The sequence below is a fragment of the Neomonachus schauinslandi genome, chromosome 10 (assembly GCF_002201575.2).
Source record: "Neomonachus schauinslandi chromosome 10, ASM220157v2, whole genome shotgun sequence".
Lineage (NCBI taxonomy): Eukaryota > Metazoa > Chordata > Mammalia > Carnivora > Phocidae > Neomonachus > Neomonachus schauinslandi.
Window position 1 is genome coordinate 66,868,375 of NC_058412.1, and position 16,929 is coordinate 66,885,303.

The 16,929-nt window shown below is 38.5% G+C and overlaps 1 long non-coding RNA gene across 1 annotated transcript in view; it reads left to right on the forward strand.

The window, feature by feature from the left end:
• The window catches only part of LOC110590453, an 85,615-nt gene extending 69,006 nt beyond the window's left edge, over positions 1-16,609 (forward strand). Inside the window, exons 2-3 of the long non-coding RNA XR_002480951.1 lie at positions 16,007-16,043; positions 16,585-16,609. This is a non-coding gene — a long non-coding RNA (uncharacterized LOC110590453). The remainder of the gene's footprint in view (positions 1-16,006; positions 16,044-16,584) is intronic.
• The last annotated feature ends 320 nt before the right edge of the window (positions 16,610-16,929 follow it).

The following is a 16,929-nucleotide window of genomic DNA, read 5'->3' on the forward strand; positions in this document are numbered from 1 at the left end:
GTTATTTAGCTTCCACATGTCTGTTTCTTCCAGTTTTTTTCTTCAATTGATTTCTAGTTTTATACCATTGAGGTTGGAAAAGATACCTGATGTATTTACAGTCGTCTTAAATTTATTGGTCTATCCTAGAGAATGTTCTGTGTGGCCCTTGAATGTGTGGCTCAAAGCTACTATTTTATTACTGGTTTTCTGTCTCAATGATCCATCCATTGATGTAAGTGGAGTATTAAAGTACCCTACTATTGTAGTATTACTATCAATTTCTCCTTTCAAGTCTGTTACTATTTATTCTATGTATTTAGGTGCTCCAGTGTTGGGTGCATAGATAATTACAATTGTTATATCTTCTTGTTGGATTGACCCATTTATCATCATGTAATGACCTTTTTTGTCTCTTGTTACAGTCATTGCTTTAGTCTATTTTACCTGATTTATGAGTATTTCTATTCCAGCTTTTTTTTTTTTTTTTTTCTTCCATTTGCATCAAATAAATATTTCCATCCCATTCACTTTCAAGGTCTGAAAAATCTCCTGTAGGCAACATATAGATGGGTCTGTTTTTTTTTTTTTAATCAAATTAATCATCCTATGTTTTTTGATTGGAGCATTTAGACCCTTTACATGTAAAGTAAGTAATTATAGGTATGTATTTATTGCCATTGTGTTAATTGTTTGCTGGTTGTTTTTATAGTTCTTCTGTGTTCCTTCTTGTCTTGCTGTCTTGTGTTATGGTTTGATGGCTTTATTGTATGCTTGGATCATTTTTTTACCTTTTGTGTATCTATTACAGGTTTCTGGTTTGTGCTTACCATGAGGCTCATATATAACACCCTATGTGTATAGCAGTCTAATTGAGTTGATGGTTATTAAGTTTGAACATTCTAAAAGCACTAAACTTTTATTCTCTCCTCCATTTTTTATATGTCATATTTTACATCTTTTTATGTATCCCTTGACTAAGTCCTGCATATATAATTGATGTTACTATTTTAAACTTCTTTCTAGCTTTGTAAGTTATTGATTACTACCATTACCGTATTTTTTTTTTAGTAATTTCTTTCTTTCCTAAGTTTCATCTACTTATGGCCTTTTCTTTCCACTAAAGAATTCTCTTTAACATTTCTTGTAATGCTGGTTTAGTGGTGATGAACTCCTTTAAATTTTCTTTGGGAAATGCTTTCTCTCTCCTTTAATTCTGAATGAGAAACCTGGTGAGTAGAGTATTCTTGGTTATAGGTTTTTTTCAAGATTTTGAATCTATCATGTCACTCTCTTCTGGCATGTAAAATTTTGCTGAAAAATTAGCTGACAGCTTTGTGGGGTTTTCCTTGTATGTAACTAACTGTTTGCTTTTGTCTTGCTGCATTTAAAACTCTTTTTTTTCTTTTTGTTAATTGTTATGTATCTCATTGCTGGGCTCGTTGGGTTCATTTTGTTGGGGCTCTCTGTGCATGGGTAGGTTTCTTCAAGTAAGTAAGTTTTCTGCCCCCTTGTCTTTCTGTTCTCCTTCTGGGATCCCTATAATGTGACTATTATGCTTGTAATGTTTGGGGGATCCCTTAATCCTCATTTGTTACTCTTTGTCTTTTTGCTGTTCAGCCAGGTTGCTTTCTATTACCTTCTTTCCTCAATCATTGATTCATTCTTCTGTACCCTCTAAAGTCTTGACTATTTTTATGACCATTACTTTGAACTCCTTATCAGTCATATTGCTTATTTCTGTTTCATGTAGCCTTTTTTTCTGTGATTTTGTCTTTTTTTTTTAATTTGGGACATACTCCTCTGTCTTCTATTTTGTCTAACTTTTTTGTTTGTTTTCTTATTAAGGAGGTCGGTTGTTTTCTTATTAAGGAGGTCGGATCTATCTTCTGATCTTTAAAGCACTGGCCTGTGTAAAAGGGTTCTTTTGGTGCCTATAACATAATCACCTCTGGTCTCCAGAACTAGGTACTCCATCCATGTCCTCTCTGTGGCTGTGTGTGTTCTTTTTTGTGGCTGAGCTGTGACTGCTTGAGGCATACTGGTGTGCAGGCCTTGCTCTCTGTGAGGCCCAATTGCACAAACCCAGGGTGCATTGATGGGCAGGGTTTGCTCCCATCTTCCCCAAGTATTGTGTAGGAGCTTCTTTGGAGGGGCATCTGCTGGGGCAGGTGGGTTGGATCAGGTGGGAATGCCAGGACAGTGCTCGCGGTGGTAGCAAGGTATATGGAGAATGTCAGCACTGGCTCCTGAAAGTGCCTGGCTGTCTAGGCTGGATGAAGGCAAGACAAAGGACACCCATCAGCACTTTTGTTCCCAGAGAAAGCTCCTACAGATCCTGCCCCTACTGCACTTGTCCTGAAATTAGTTTATAAATCTCCTTGCATATCTCAGGGACTTTACAGATGACTACTTTTATGCTGTGTCTCAGGCCAAGTTAAATAAGAGCATGCCGGCTCTTTAAGTGTGGAGAGTCAGTTTCCTTTAGCCCTTTGGCTCTCCCAGAGTTAAGCCCTGATGATTTTCAAAGCTAGACATTATGGGAACTGGCTTTTCCAATGTGAGTCCCCAGAGCTAGGGATTTTAGGGGATGCCAGATGGGGGGCCTGATCCCCTCACTCCTTCTTGTTTATGATGACAACCCACACATAAGAGGGACATGTCAGGGAGTTGATTCCCAGTTACAACTGTGCCCTTCCCACCTTTTCTGATGTGGCCTTCTCTCTATGACCAGCCATGGAAGATGTGTTCAGCCAGTCTTCCAGTCTTTTTCCGAGTGAGTTGCAATACTTGAAGTTGTTTCCTTGGTGTGTTCATGGGAGGTGAGCTCACGATCCTCCTACTCTACCATCGCTCTCTGAACTCTCTCCCTTATGATTTTCTTTTCTCTAGCTTACTTTATTGTAAGAATACAGTATTTAATACTTATTTTGTATGTTATATGTGTTAATCAATTAATTGTTTATGTTATGGTAAGGCCTCTGGTAAACAGTAGGCTGTTAGTAGTTAAGTTTTTAGGGAGTTAAAAGTTTAATGTGGTTTTTTTTTTTTTTTTAGTGTGTTGGGGGGTTGGTATGCCTAACTCCCATACTGTTCAAGGGCCATCTCTATATTGTGCATTGCAAATTTTAAATGCAAATATTAAAGCATTTAACCTGTATGCAGAATTACCAAACTTGCTCAATTCTTCCTTTGTAGTTTGTATATATGTATTTTGTTCTCACCAGAATAGCAAAAACACTGCACAAAACTAACACAACTGTTTTTACTTCACTTTTTGGTACAAATATACTCTATCCACACTCACTACTTATAGCTTTCTGATGTGTCAGGAAGGACTTAATGGAAAAAAAGGACTATGGGTTGCCCTGTCTTTCTATGTCATTGTTTCCAGTGTAGGTTATTGGCTAATACAGGGAAGTAGCAGAAACAAGTAAGGATACAGTAGGATTCTTTGGTTATGTGTGGTTCTTAGAACACCACTGTCACCTTTCTGTATTTGGAACAAGTTCTGGTTTGATCTGAAAGCCTGGCCTCTTGGTACCCTTGCGCATCAGTAGTAGATATACACATTTACCTTGTTCTTGCTTTGAATCTTGCTGCACCCCCACACATTGTGGTTCCACCGGCATTCTGTGGTCCTCAGGCATTGTGAATTCTATATGCAAATAAAATGGCAAGCACAGGGGACACACACCTATTTCCCATTCTCCTCTGCTCCTTTGCATTATCCCATTGGACTTCTCTTACAAAAGAAAAATTCAGAATTGTTAATAATTCAAGATAGTGACATCAGATAATAAAGTAACTGTGAGAATCTTCTAAGCAACAGACCCTTTATGATGGCACAAATCATATGCATCATGGGTATGTGTATACACATGAACATGTAATAAATTTTTTTGGCAAGAAGATGCAGACCCTTTTTAGATTTTCAAAAGAGTGACCACAAAAAATGAAAAACTATTATTTTTAGAAGAAGTATAGTTCAGAAAAAAACCACCACTCTTAGGGAAGGTGCTAATTCTTATTTTTCCTCCTCTCTGAACAACCTAAAGAGCTTGTACAAAGGTGGATTGCTGATGCCACTAACAATGCATTTCATAGAGCCATCAAGTTTGGACTTTCCCCTCTGAAGGTTTTGCTGGAAGGAAATATGGATATTACAATATCATAAAATATCTGAATTAGAATATCAACTCCATCTTTATATATGAGGAAAAGGGACTCTAGAAAGGCTCATTGTTTGAGAGCTTATGACTGTTTAAAAGCATGTCCTGACCATTGTCCTTTAGGACTATAAAGCTAGAGGAGAAGGGAGCTCTAGGATGGCCAAAGGAAAGCTGAGACTCTTAAATATTTGAAAATAATGCTTTTGGCAAAAGCAGTCACTGTTCAGTGATGAGTAACATCTCCGGTTACATGTGGCTGGCAAAATAAATTGCCTGCATCCTGCCTCATCACCTCTGTTAGGCATTGATATCACACAGTGTAAAAATGGGTGTTTTATGCAGGGAAAGGACACTAACATTTGTGTGCACCATTCCGGAGTCTTTGCTGCTGGTGGATGCTGTGATAATTACACACAAATATTCATTCAGTCTGCCAACCATTTCTTTGTAATTGACAGTTTCTGACTCCTGGGCTCACTGGAGAATTGTACACTTGGTGCAGCCCAATAAAAGACAGGAACGGGTTTGTATACATTGCTCTGTCAGGCAGACACAGTTCTGGGATGTTGGAGTCGTTCATTTCAGCTTTTGCCACGTCATCCCACACAACTCCAGCTAGGATTCAGTTGCATGAAGAATTGCTTTTAAGTTTTTAAAGTAAGGTGGTTTGTACTATGAAATTGAAAACTAGGGGGGTTATGATTGTAGCAATATTTTTCCTACCCACTTAGCAATGTAGAAATTTTTAAAAAATTTGAAGTCAATATTTACGGATTAAAAAAAATTATGTCTTTGCCCAGTGGTGATTGAAACAAATTTGAGAAAGACACTATAGTAACAGTAGGTGGTAAAATGCAAACAGCTTTTATCTCTAAAACAGGGAAGGCAAGGTTGAGAATATTCAGAGGTTACTTTTTCCCTTTTAAGTTTCAAACTCAGTGTCAGAAACAGTCAACATAATGTATCATTGCTATTCAACAAATGAAGCAGTCCTTGTTTATAATAAAAGCATATGGTAATTTGGAAACATCAAAACACATGCTATAAACATTCTGGAACTAAAATATTTGTCTAAAGCCAACTGATTGCATTTTACATGCTTTACCAAATACTCCTTTTCCTTATGTGTCAGAAAATAGAGGCAAAGGCTACAAATGAGTGCATGTCTATAGTGGCAGGCGAAGAGAAAGATAACTGACATACTGAGATATATAATTCTGTGTATGCATTGTTTCTTGCCTTATTAAATATTCTGGTGAATGGAAACTCTAAGGTCCTTACAAGTGTCTAATGTTATGATAAGAAGTTTATTAATTTTTTTCTTTATTTACCTTTTCAATCCCATTTCTTAATCTGCATCTAGCTCAATTAAAAGGCCCAGGAACTACTAACAAACAATAACTTTTTCCTTGTAGGGCTTGTCATTTCTATTCTTTGTCATATACTTTCAAGTACCCCTTTGAACAAGGAGATATTATAGTGGAGTGGCTAAGAGCATTCACCATAGAGATTAGGAGGTCTGCGTTGACTCCAGTATTCTCTTCCTTTTTCTGAGGACCAGGGTCTCATCTGTAAAAGGGTATTAATATTTCATACTTCACAAGATTACTATGAACATTACATGAATTAATACATCCTCTGAACTGTGCTTGCTTCACATTATCGGCAGCTAAAATTATTAATAGAAGGCAATTTTTTTTTTAATATTTATTTGAGAGTGAGGGACAAGCAGACTCCGCATGGAGTGCAGAGCCCAACATGGGGCTCAGTCTTAGGACCCTAAGATCATGACCTGAGCTGAAATCAAGAATTGGACACTCGGCCCACTGTGAGCCATTAAGGTGCCCCTAGAAGGGAAGGCAAGTTTTTTTTTTTTTTTTTAAAGATTTTTATTATTTATTTGACAGAGTGAGCACAAGCAGGCAGAATGGCAGGGAGAGGGATAAACAGGCTCCCCGCTGAGAACCCAATATGGGACTCGATCCCAGGACCCTGAGATCATGACCTGAGCCAAGGCAGACGCTTCAGGTGCCCGGGAAGGCAAGTTTTAATAAAAAAATAATTCTAAAGTGTTTAAAAAGTTTTCCAAAGCTTTCAATTTGGTCCACTTTGTATTTGGTTGCTTTACTTTACAATTTCAGTCTGTCTCTTGCTACTTCTGAAATTGCCCCTTGGCTTCTCTTCCCCCATTTAATATATTTCTGCTGCTTTTCCTCAATAGAGGAATCCTTTTCCCTTCTCCTCAGATATTAAATGATTTTGTTTAATGCAGTTCAAGATGGTGCCCTTCAATAAAAGTTTGTGGTGCTTGACCCCAGTTGGCAGTGACCACATATGGCTTTTTGTTACCTTAACCCTTTCTTAGGTGCTTGGTTTAGCTTTCTGAGCTTTGCTTATGTAGGGGTGCCAACCCCCCACATAGTCAAAAATCTGCATGTAACTTTGGCTATTCAAAAATGTAAATCACTTAGAGCTTCCTGTTGACCAGAAGCCTTATCCATAACATTAAATATCAATTAACACATTTTATATATGTATTATATGCCATATTCTTACAATAAAGTAACCTAGAGAAAGGAAAAATGTTATTAAGAAAATCATAAGGGGTAACAAACTGGGAGTTACAGAAGGGAGGGGGGTGGGCGGATAGGGTGATGGGTATTAAGGAGGGCACGTGTTGTGATGAACAGTACCTCAAAAACTGATGGTGTACCCTATGTTAGCTAACTGAACATAATAATAAAAAAAAAGAAAACGGGTGCCTGGGTGGCTTGGTCAGCTAAGCATCCAACTCTTGATTTTGGCTCAGGTCATGATCTTAGGGTTGTGAGATTGAGCCCCCCTTCCAACTCCGTGCTGAGTGTGGAGCCTGCTTAAGATTCTCTCTCTCCTTTTCCCTCTGTCCCTCCTTGCTCACACACACTCTGTCTCTCTCTTAAAAAAAAAAAAAAGAAAATATATTTACGGTACTATATTGTTTATCAGAAAAAAAATTCATGTACAACTGGACCTGCACAGCTCAAACCCATGTTGTCAAGGGTCAATTGTACTATGCAGAATTAGTGAAACCACTCCTGATTCTAAAGATATAACGTCAAAGCATCACCATCTTTTACAAGCATCTTAGCTTTCAGTTTGCTAAGAGACATTTACAGTTATGTGCTAACATTTGCTTTCCTGGGCTGTCTACATTTCTCTCCTAAACTTCACTATAACCCTTTACCTTCTATTGAGGCTTCTTGACTAGTACCAACTTTCATCTTTCTAATTATTTGTATGGGATAATTCATTTCTGTACTGTTTATAGTTTTTATTTCCCATTCTTACGTTGTGACTTTTCTGTCTGGGGAGAGATGCTAGCTGGTTCTTACAGATAGCAAAAGGCTCAGCCTAGAGCATGCCTTTGATAAGTAAACTAATGGATACAGAGACTTATCTCCTTTACCTGGCTGGTACAATCAGGAAGCACTGTTCCTCCCTCCGCCTTAATCATCCCAGGGCTGGGTGCCAGGCACCTAGAGACTGCGCATATGGATTAGAGCCTAGCCAATCCTGAACTATTTACTTTGTCTCAACCTTCCTATGGAAACCCCAATAAAAACAATGGCCTAGATTCTCCCCTTGATCTTGCTCCTTCTGCCTCTTGGCTACCCTGCTGTTTTATGTGGCCATGCAGGGCATGCTCCTGTCTCTAGGACCTGTGGGTATAAGAAACTGTTTTTCCTCAGCCTCTCCTGTATCTTCTCTTGTGGCCATGGCTGATGAGCATTGCAAAAACAAACATGAAACAATTTTTACTAGACCAAATATTTCTTAATTGACATAAATGCTACTTAAAAACAGATATAGACTGTGCTTTAGGTAAATTTGACAGTGGGGAATAATGTTGTAGTTACAATATATGAGGGTGAGTACCATAATACAAGTATATTCAAATGACGGAGATTCATTCAGGTCTGGGTTGTATGTGAAGAAGGCTTCCTGGAAGAGGTGAGATGCTGTGTTTACAAGTTGGAGAAAGGATAATTCAGATACAGACAGCATGGTATTCAAAGCAGGGAAATAGGAAAGAATGCTAGGGTTGTATAAAGTGATGGAGGAAGAGGATGTTAAGCATATATAGAGCAAAGGACTCATTCAAAACTTTACATTTTTTTTGTCACGCTAAGAAAATGTATTTTTATATCATGATCCTCAATTTCCTTTCCCTGCCCTAACACACATGGAAGATAATGTTCACGTGGAAAGAAAAAAATATTCCCAAGGGATTTATCTAAAATGATTACTAACTCACTAGCTACATTTAGCCCTTTACCCTAGCTCTCAAAAAAAATAGTTTTGCTTAAGAAATTTTTATTTTAAAGAATTACCCTAGTATCTTCATTATATGAAGGATACAAATCACTCAAAAACGTTGCAGCTTTGTTAGTAGTAACAAAAAAAAAAAATGACAAGATGTAACTATATGATGATCGATATGATAGTTTGAGAATCCCTGGAAAAGAACATGCTTTGGGTGTGAGAGAACACTGAAGGTAGAATACCAGCGAGAAAATAGTTGAAATTGTCCAATGGTTTCTTATGAATGACAATGGGAATGGAAGCAGGGAAAGATCAAATATATCTGGGGACCAAACTGTTGTTCAGGTTGAAGAAGAATTAAATCACAGTGGTTAAAAAGCTTTCACTATTGTTTGGATGGTGAAATCATTGTTATTAGAGAAATAAATATAAGGAACAGATTTAGAGGTGGAAGGAGATGTTGGAGAGAAGGAAGATTAATGTATCATATACGAATGCATTCTGTATATCACACATTTTCCACTAATATTAGCTTAAAGAGGGGCTTTTGTTACTTTCATAAATGAATTCCAGATATTGGTAGGTATTGGGATGAGTCCTGCTACTCAAAAACACCTTCAGGGGTGCAGACTCTTGTCATATTTTGAATCTACCATCCTTCCCATGTTTGTTTGCTTTCGGTTTCAAGATTATAACACAACTACTACAGCTTCATATAAATATGTCCCTCTTCAAAGCAAGAAGGCAAAAATAAAAAGTTAGGACTGTGTATGTGGCAGCTTAAAGTAATACGTCTGAAAAAAATTATACATTGGGCATATAGTGTATAGGAGTCATTCATTCAACATCCATGTGACTAAAAGGTTTCTCAAGATAGTTTTGGGATAGAGAATATTCGTGATGAGAGGTAAGGGGGTAAATGCCATGAATCAGGGAAAGATTCTGGAGACAAAAAAGAGAAATGAGAGATCAATAGGGTATACCAGTGTACAAGGTGCTTGGTTAGCAAGAGAACCTAGGTTTGGAGATGAAGGAATAACAGTGAAAGAATTGGAAGAAGAACAGGAAGACCGTGCTATCAAGGACCTAAAGGAAAATTTCCTTAGGAGTATCACTGGCCACACAAAGGAGGAAAGCAGAAGAGTGAACAAGAGCTATACGGTAGTAAGATAGACTGCACTAGCTTCTGTAAGAACTGTTTTCATTAAGTCTGAAAATAGTTGCTAGTGTACTGAACCAGAACTGTTAAATAAACATGAATGTACACAACAATCTAAAAGTTTGGTAGTGAAGGGAAAAGAGGAGAAAATCAGAAGTACTGTGAAAGAGATGAAAATTGGGAGATTGGAGAACAACTGTAGAAGGAGGGGAAAGAAGAGTGAAGAAAATAATTGAAACTAGAAATGAGAAAAATGAATCATTTTCTGTAAGAATTAGGAGCATTTGGGTCAAGAGCATAGGCAGGTTCTGGGTTTCAGAGAAAACTCTTAAGTGGTCGCCAATGATCACATATTGCAACTATAATAGAAAGAAAAAAATTATCATTAAATTCAGCTCATGTTGACCTTGGAATCAAATACGGATCATACATGGACAGAGCCCGCTGCACTGCCTGGCATGCATTCACAGAGTTCCTCTTCCACGGAGATAAAAGGGAAGAATATGATCTAGGTACTTTTAGAAATGGACAGGAGGGAAGACCATAGCCAGTAAATTCCTTTAATTCTCCACCTCTTAGAATACTGCTAGGCTTAAAAGCAATAACAAATGAATATACTCTGATGCTGTTGAGGAAGGGAATCATCTGTACCTGGCAGAGTAGCTATTCAAGTAATGTTTATGATTAAGGTCTTGTGAGAGTACAGCTCAGTTCATTAACTGAGGGGTTGGAAGTTTTGGATACATGGATGAAAACCTGACCTTTTCATTGGAGCTGACCAGCCCCCAGGTTTAGAAGCTCAGATCTTACCACGTGAGAAAATACCAAAGGCAGAGAGACTACTTTATTTATTCTTTTTTATCCTGTAACTAAAAATAAACAAAATAATACTAACATGGTTTTTGTGAGAGATCTCCATGGAGTGATTTCTCTGGGAGTCAGAAAGAGGCCATCTTTGAATGTCCGAGAGAGATGTCCAAATTTTCTAACTCTAAGCCTATTAAATTCTAAAAGCAAACTTACACAAAAGATTCCAGGCCATAAAGAATGTTATCACACATATAGTGCAAAACACAGCCCAACCACTTCAAAATGCCTCGAGAACCATCCATTATACTTTACACTTTGGACTCCAATTACCTTTTCGTAGCTGCATGGGATAAGGTAAGTGTCCATTTACTTGAGAGGTATGGGACTGGGAGCTGAAAAATAGCTTTCTTTTTTAGGGAAAGTCTTTCATTTTTCCATCTTGCAGGCATTTATTAAACAGACCAGGGAGGAAGATCCAAGCTTTGTCTTAGCCCTTTACTATATAAACTCTGTAGAGCACAAGCCCTCTATTGCTGGAGTGAGAGCCGTCATCATGATGAAAATCCAAATAGGATCCTGTTGCTCCCCACCCCCACCCCAGAGAAAATATTATGTATTTTCTGGACTAAACTATCCCATGCTACTCACTTGCCTTACATCTTTCTATATTTCATAACAGAAGAGCCTCCGTCCTCTTACATAAGACTAAATTAAGCAAATTTGCAAGACATTGTAAACTTTCAATACAGCTTATGTACATGATGAAATGAACAGAAAGACCTCATCTGTGGCACTCGTTCCAGCACTGTTCAAAACCAGTTAGGAAATACGATAGCAGCAGGGGGATCTAGCTGACAGGATTCCTTGAGACATAAAACTTAAGAACCATCTCTAATAAAAACTATGCAACTTTTCTAATTGTAAATATAACCAATATATATTAGCCTGGACGCACATAAAAATAAGTAGGCAGGCCAACATACTTCCATTTTCATCTCAGCCACCCTGAGAAGAGTAGAAATAGCCACCTCTTCATCAATTAAGCTCTTCCACAGGTGCAAGTTGGGCCTTTTGGGAAGTAAGCACTAATGGAATCAAAATAATTGCAAAGGTATCAGGAAAAGATTCTTGGATAAAAAAATGTGAACATGGTTCTTAAGACACATTTGTCATTTATGGAAGCTCCAAGTCTTTTGAATATCTCTGCCCTGTTCTGGTGGTTCTCCGGTATCATGAATCTAGGCTTACCCTAGGTAGAATTATTAAATGATCATTCCTAGGTTTCCTTGGCGTTAGGTATAGACATTTGACCAGCTTCCATCAAGCAGACTCTTCTGCAGGAGACATAAGAGGTAAAAGCTAACATTCTGTGACAAAGGACTCCTGGCAAGCATGGTCTCATGGAGTTGTAGGGTTTGTCGTATCAGTTAAGAAAAGTGCTGCCCTATCCTTCCTGTTTCCATAGACTCAAGTTAACTAGCAGAAAAAGCAGTGGGATTTCCACTGAAACAGCTTTGTGGTATGATAGGCATTTTCTCAATTTCAAGCTCTCTAGTATCCAAGGTTGGTACATGGTCCTTTGTAGACATTTTGTACGATATCAAATACCTCTGGATAAATCAATTTTTTACTTATCTAGAATGAATGCTCTTGTCTGAAACAAAACAAACACTGACTGATAAATGGTTGGGTTTAGAAATGGTTGGGTTTAGAAAAGGCTAACGTATGTCTAGGATTCTTAGATGAAAAAGCCCAGACTAACCTTTAGAAGTGCTTGGTTGAGGAAGTAGTTCCATCTACAGCAGACCTTTTACTATTTCAGAACCTACAGGTTTGACAGGCAGTTATGTTGTCAATCTCATTGTGATGTCCATTTAGTTAACCAACGGTGAGGAGACATTTCCTTATCATTATTATTATTATTATTTTTAAAGATTTTATTTATTTATTTGACAGAGAGAGACACACAGCGAGAGCAGGAACAGGAGCAGGGAGCCCGATGCGGGGCTCGATCCCAGGACCCCGGGACTCTGAGCTGAAGGCAGACGCCCAACGACTGAGCCACCCAGGCACCCCTCCTTATCATCAAATAGTGTATCAACATAAACATGATAAAAATAGGGTAGGATTTTAGATAGGTCAACCCATTTTTCCCAGAGGTATATTATTACCTCTGGATAAATTGACGATTATTATGTTCAAAGATTTTCAATGATTGCCATGTCCATTTCTATAGTCATTTTTACCAGACCATAAAATTCCCATATTCTGAGCCTGTATTAGTAGTTCCCTAGGACTGAATTTCTAACATCACACTACTACCGAGTGAAATTAACAGTGTCACAGGCGATACAGCTCTCAGTAGCCCTAGAGCTCAAACAGAAGAATTCATGGGAAAAGACCAAACATGTCCAAATTATGTGCTATACTACTAATACCATATGATTTACTATTGATTAGGTTTAATATCTGCTACACTAGAATGTAAGTACTATGAGGGCAGGAGTTTGTCTTGTTTACTCATGTAACTTAAGCCTCTAAAGTAGTTTGAATTCAAGCCACATATGAATGACTATTTATCCAATGAAAACAGGTGCCTGCTTTGAGCCTTCAAATAAGTAGAGAGCTGCTATGACTGTGACTTCCAGTTCACAATTCTCCATGAGTAAAGTCTTACTCAAAAGTGATCCCTGATATATATTCCATGGGCAATAATGAGTTGTTTTTATTTAAATTCCAGTTAGTTAAAATAGAGTGTAATATTTCAGGTGTACGATATAGTGATTAAACAATCCCCTGCATCACAATGCTGAGTTTTCTCCTATACTGGGCCAGTAGATAGTTCTGTTTTGTACTTCACAATCTATCTACCTCTGCCCTTTTCTTCTCATGTCCCATACACCTATACTTGTGAAGGTAAGCCATAAGAAAGGTACACACTCGGGTGCCTGGGTGGCTCAGTTGGTTGGGCGACTGCCTTCGGCTCAGGTCATGATCCTGGAGTCCCAGGATCGAGTCCCGCATCGGGCTCCCTGCTCGGCGGGGAGCCTGCTTCTCCCTCTGACCCTAACCCCTCTCATGTGCTCTCTCTCATTCTCTCTCTCTCAAATAAATAAAAATCTTTAAAGAAAAAAAAAAGGTACACACTCTACCACTTACTGAGTGCTATTTATATGCCATGTGCTAGGAAATACTATCTAACTTAATGTCTACAACCACTGATGAAATAGGCATCATTTTCATTTTACAGATAAGAAAACTAAGAGCCATAAAGCCTAGATGTCCATCAATATCATACAGCTAGTGAGTGAAAAACTTGGATTTAACACAAATCTCTCTGAATTCAAAACTCAGGCCCTTAACCTCTTCTTTCTTTCTAAATCTCACCATTGATGTAATTTCCATATGTTGTTATTGCATTTACACACTGTAAGTATGATTCACGTCTCAATTCCATTTTGAGAAAAACTGCTTGTAATTATTGATTTCATTGGTAATAACTACACTGAGTTTAGAGTAATCCTCTATTTCTGTCCCTTTGCATTATAGTTGGTGCTATAAAACATCATTACTTAAAAAGGAGAGGAAAAAAGAGCAATAAATCATTTGCTCATTTCACACAGTTATTATGGAGTAAACTGTCAGTATGCCTCACCTCAATTCATTCGCTCTTTGGACTAAAGTATGCTGTCTCTTGATCCTATTTTCTTCATTCCTGTGAAATGTCAGTGTGATTAAATGACATATGATAACTCTGGCAACTTTGACTTGTCACCTTCCAATCCATCCTTCATTCATTACCTCTTTAATTTGCTAAGCAATCACATATTTGCACTTACAATGTGGCAACATAATTCATGCCAACTTCTCTCCTTAGGGCTGGTGTGACCTCCGTGCCTGATACAGCCTCCATCTGTTCCATTTCAGCCACTGTTCTCTAGTCTAAAACCTCCTTCCTCAGCTGTTGCTGGCCGACCTCAGGGCCCCCTGCAAAGACCATTTACCATATGCAATGCCTTTCCATTATCTGCAAAGTCAGGGTTTGAAATACATTTCCATTACCATCCCTCCCCTATACTCTATGACAGCATCACCACCTGCTTGCTAGTCAGAACCTCTTTTCTTATCTCTGAAATGTGAATGTCCTGGGGAGAGGGCAAACCGTACCTCTCCATTCTCGCCAGCCCTCTGGACCCATCAGAAACTTCAGCTTTACTGAAGGCACAAGGCACTGTGGGAATCTTCAGAGACTATCTCACATTGACTCATTTGCTCCCCAGGTAGCCAAGTACCCGTGAAAAGTTTTGTCATGGCATTTATTGAGCCCAATTCTGTCCTCAGTTTGGAGGAGAGTATCATTTATGGTTAAGAATACCCCAAAGTTGCCATTTATCGTACCCTTTCTCTAAGACCTCTCATTGCTTCTTTGAGTTTTGTGGAATTGTTAGACTCTTTAAAAAATATTCTCCCTCCCCCCAACACTTTTTATCCCTGTGTTCACTATCTATCTATTATTCACTGATTGTAACTGCACCCAGCACAATCAGGGCATCTAAGGAACATAGTCAAAACCAAATGCTTCACCCTTCAGCTATGTGCAAGCCTGAAAGTTTGATTTATTGTCTTCTTATTTCTCTAGTCTCCAAACATATGGCTTCTTATTTTAGGATCACTGGCTGTACCTGTGCAGGTTAAAGCTTGTGTGGATGCAGTTTTGGTTTTTATTTTTAAAGAACAGCTGTAAAAAGGCTGCATTGTTGCATTGCTATTCTCTAGGGCAATAAGCAGAAGATAAACACTTTCCTTAAGTTAAAAGGTTCTGTTCACCTATGTAAAGGAGAACACAATCCAGGGATTATACTTTCCATCAGGCAAATCAAACTGCAATGTCTTTCTTAGGAACACCATCAAAGAAGTTGGGGAATAGTAGATGTTTGACTCTCTTATGAGGAGTAACTTGTTCATGTTACTAACCACTATTTATCACTATCAAGTTTACCAATTGGATTTGCTTCATTTTCTCTTGATTTGTTGTCTTCTTATTGAGGATGTAATATTAATGAGTACAGACCAATGTAGTCCCTAGGAAGAAGAGCACATGGGCTAACACTGATGGGCTTCTATTTCTGGAATAGAATCTCTTGTTCACTGCTGGGGACCATGGGCAAGTTGAACACATTCTCCGAGCCTCCGTTTACTTGCATTAGAAACAAAAAGGAATAATCGTGCATTCTTCACATCGTTGTTGTTAAGATTAAGTAAGCTAAATTAAAGAAAGTGCCAAGTACAATCCCTATCACAAGCAAGTGTCCCAAATATATGACAGCTCTTATTGTTAATAAAGAAGAAGAGCGGAACAGTGGAAAGCTTTTCCTTCCCTAAAAATCTCTATCTGGGGTAAGTTACAGCCTCTGAGGAAATACCGGGAACATCTGTACTGGCCTGTACCTCCCTGATTGCATGAGGCCAAGCGGTACCTGTGTCCCTTTGCCTGCAGTGGTATCTGCCAGGGGGCACCCACTCCTAGTCTGCATAAAATTATTCTAACTGGAACTTTATATTATTGCTTTTCTTCCTAGAGCAGAATATCAGAAAAATGCGTCACTTTAACCAACCTACAAGTAAGTATGGCAAACCTCTTGACCAACTCCAGACATGTACGATTCTTTATCTTGAGCGGCTCACTAGATAGACTTCATGAACATATTTTTACTAGAGGGCTTGACAATCATTCCCCCTCCCCCGCCAAGAAGTCCTTCTGAAAACGGCTCAGGAAACAGGAGCTATGGATCACTTGAGCTGAAATGAGACACCAGGGTAGAATGGAAAGCACTGGACCAGGGCCCAGCTTAATCACTAATCATCTGTATGACCTTGACTAGACAAGGCCTCTGATCTCCAACTGCATGAGAGGACTATGCTAGATCAGTATTTTTCAAAGCATGTTCCATGGAATATCAGCCCAGAGAGATGGGCCATAGGAAGAGGGTTAAGTTAGTTTTGTAATTGCTGCGTATCAAGTAATTTAGAAAAAAAACCTGTTTTTGGAAATCTATAGTGTTTATTAGGACACAGTCCTTAAAGCTGCTTAAGATGGTTTAACTTAGTTAGTTAGACTAACCTGTTTGACCACTTCTCCTTTTTGTTTTTCCTCCTATGTAGTGCTGTCATTATTCCTCATACCAGGTTCCCACCGACCATTCTTTCAGGAACACCGGTCATCCCTCGAGTGATCATCCAATTGTTGACTCCAAATTAGTGTCTGTTTTATGAGATTTCTAATTCTCATTTAAACTAATCTTTGGACAGAAGGATATGCAATTGGGGCAGACCATTCAGTGCCTTAGCACTCATTTCAACCTACCTAAAATTTACTTGCCAGGAACAACTCAGCCTCACTCTACCTGAAGGCTTTTTTTCAGCTATGAGATCAGACCTACAAGCACAGAGCAAGCCTGAAGTGGCAGAGTTAATGCCCCTGGAATCAGCTAAAGACAAAGGACAGAA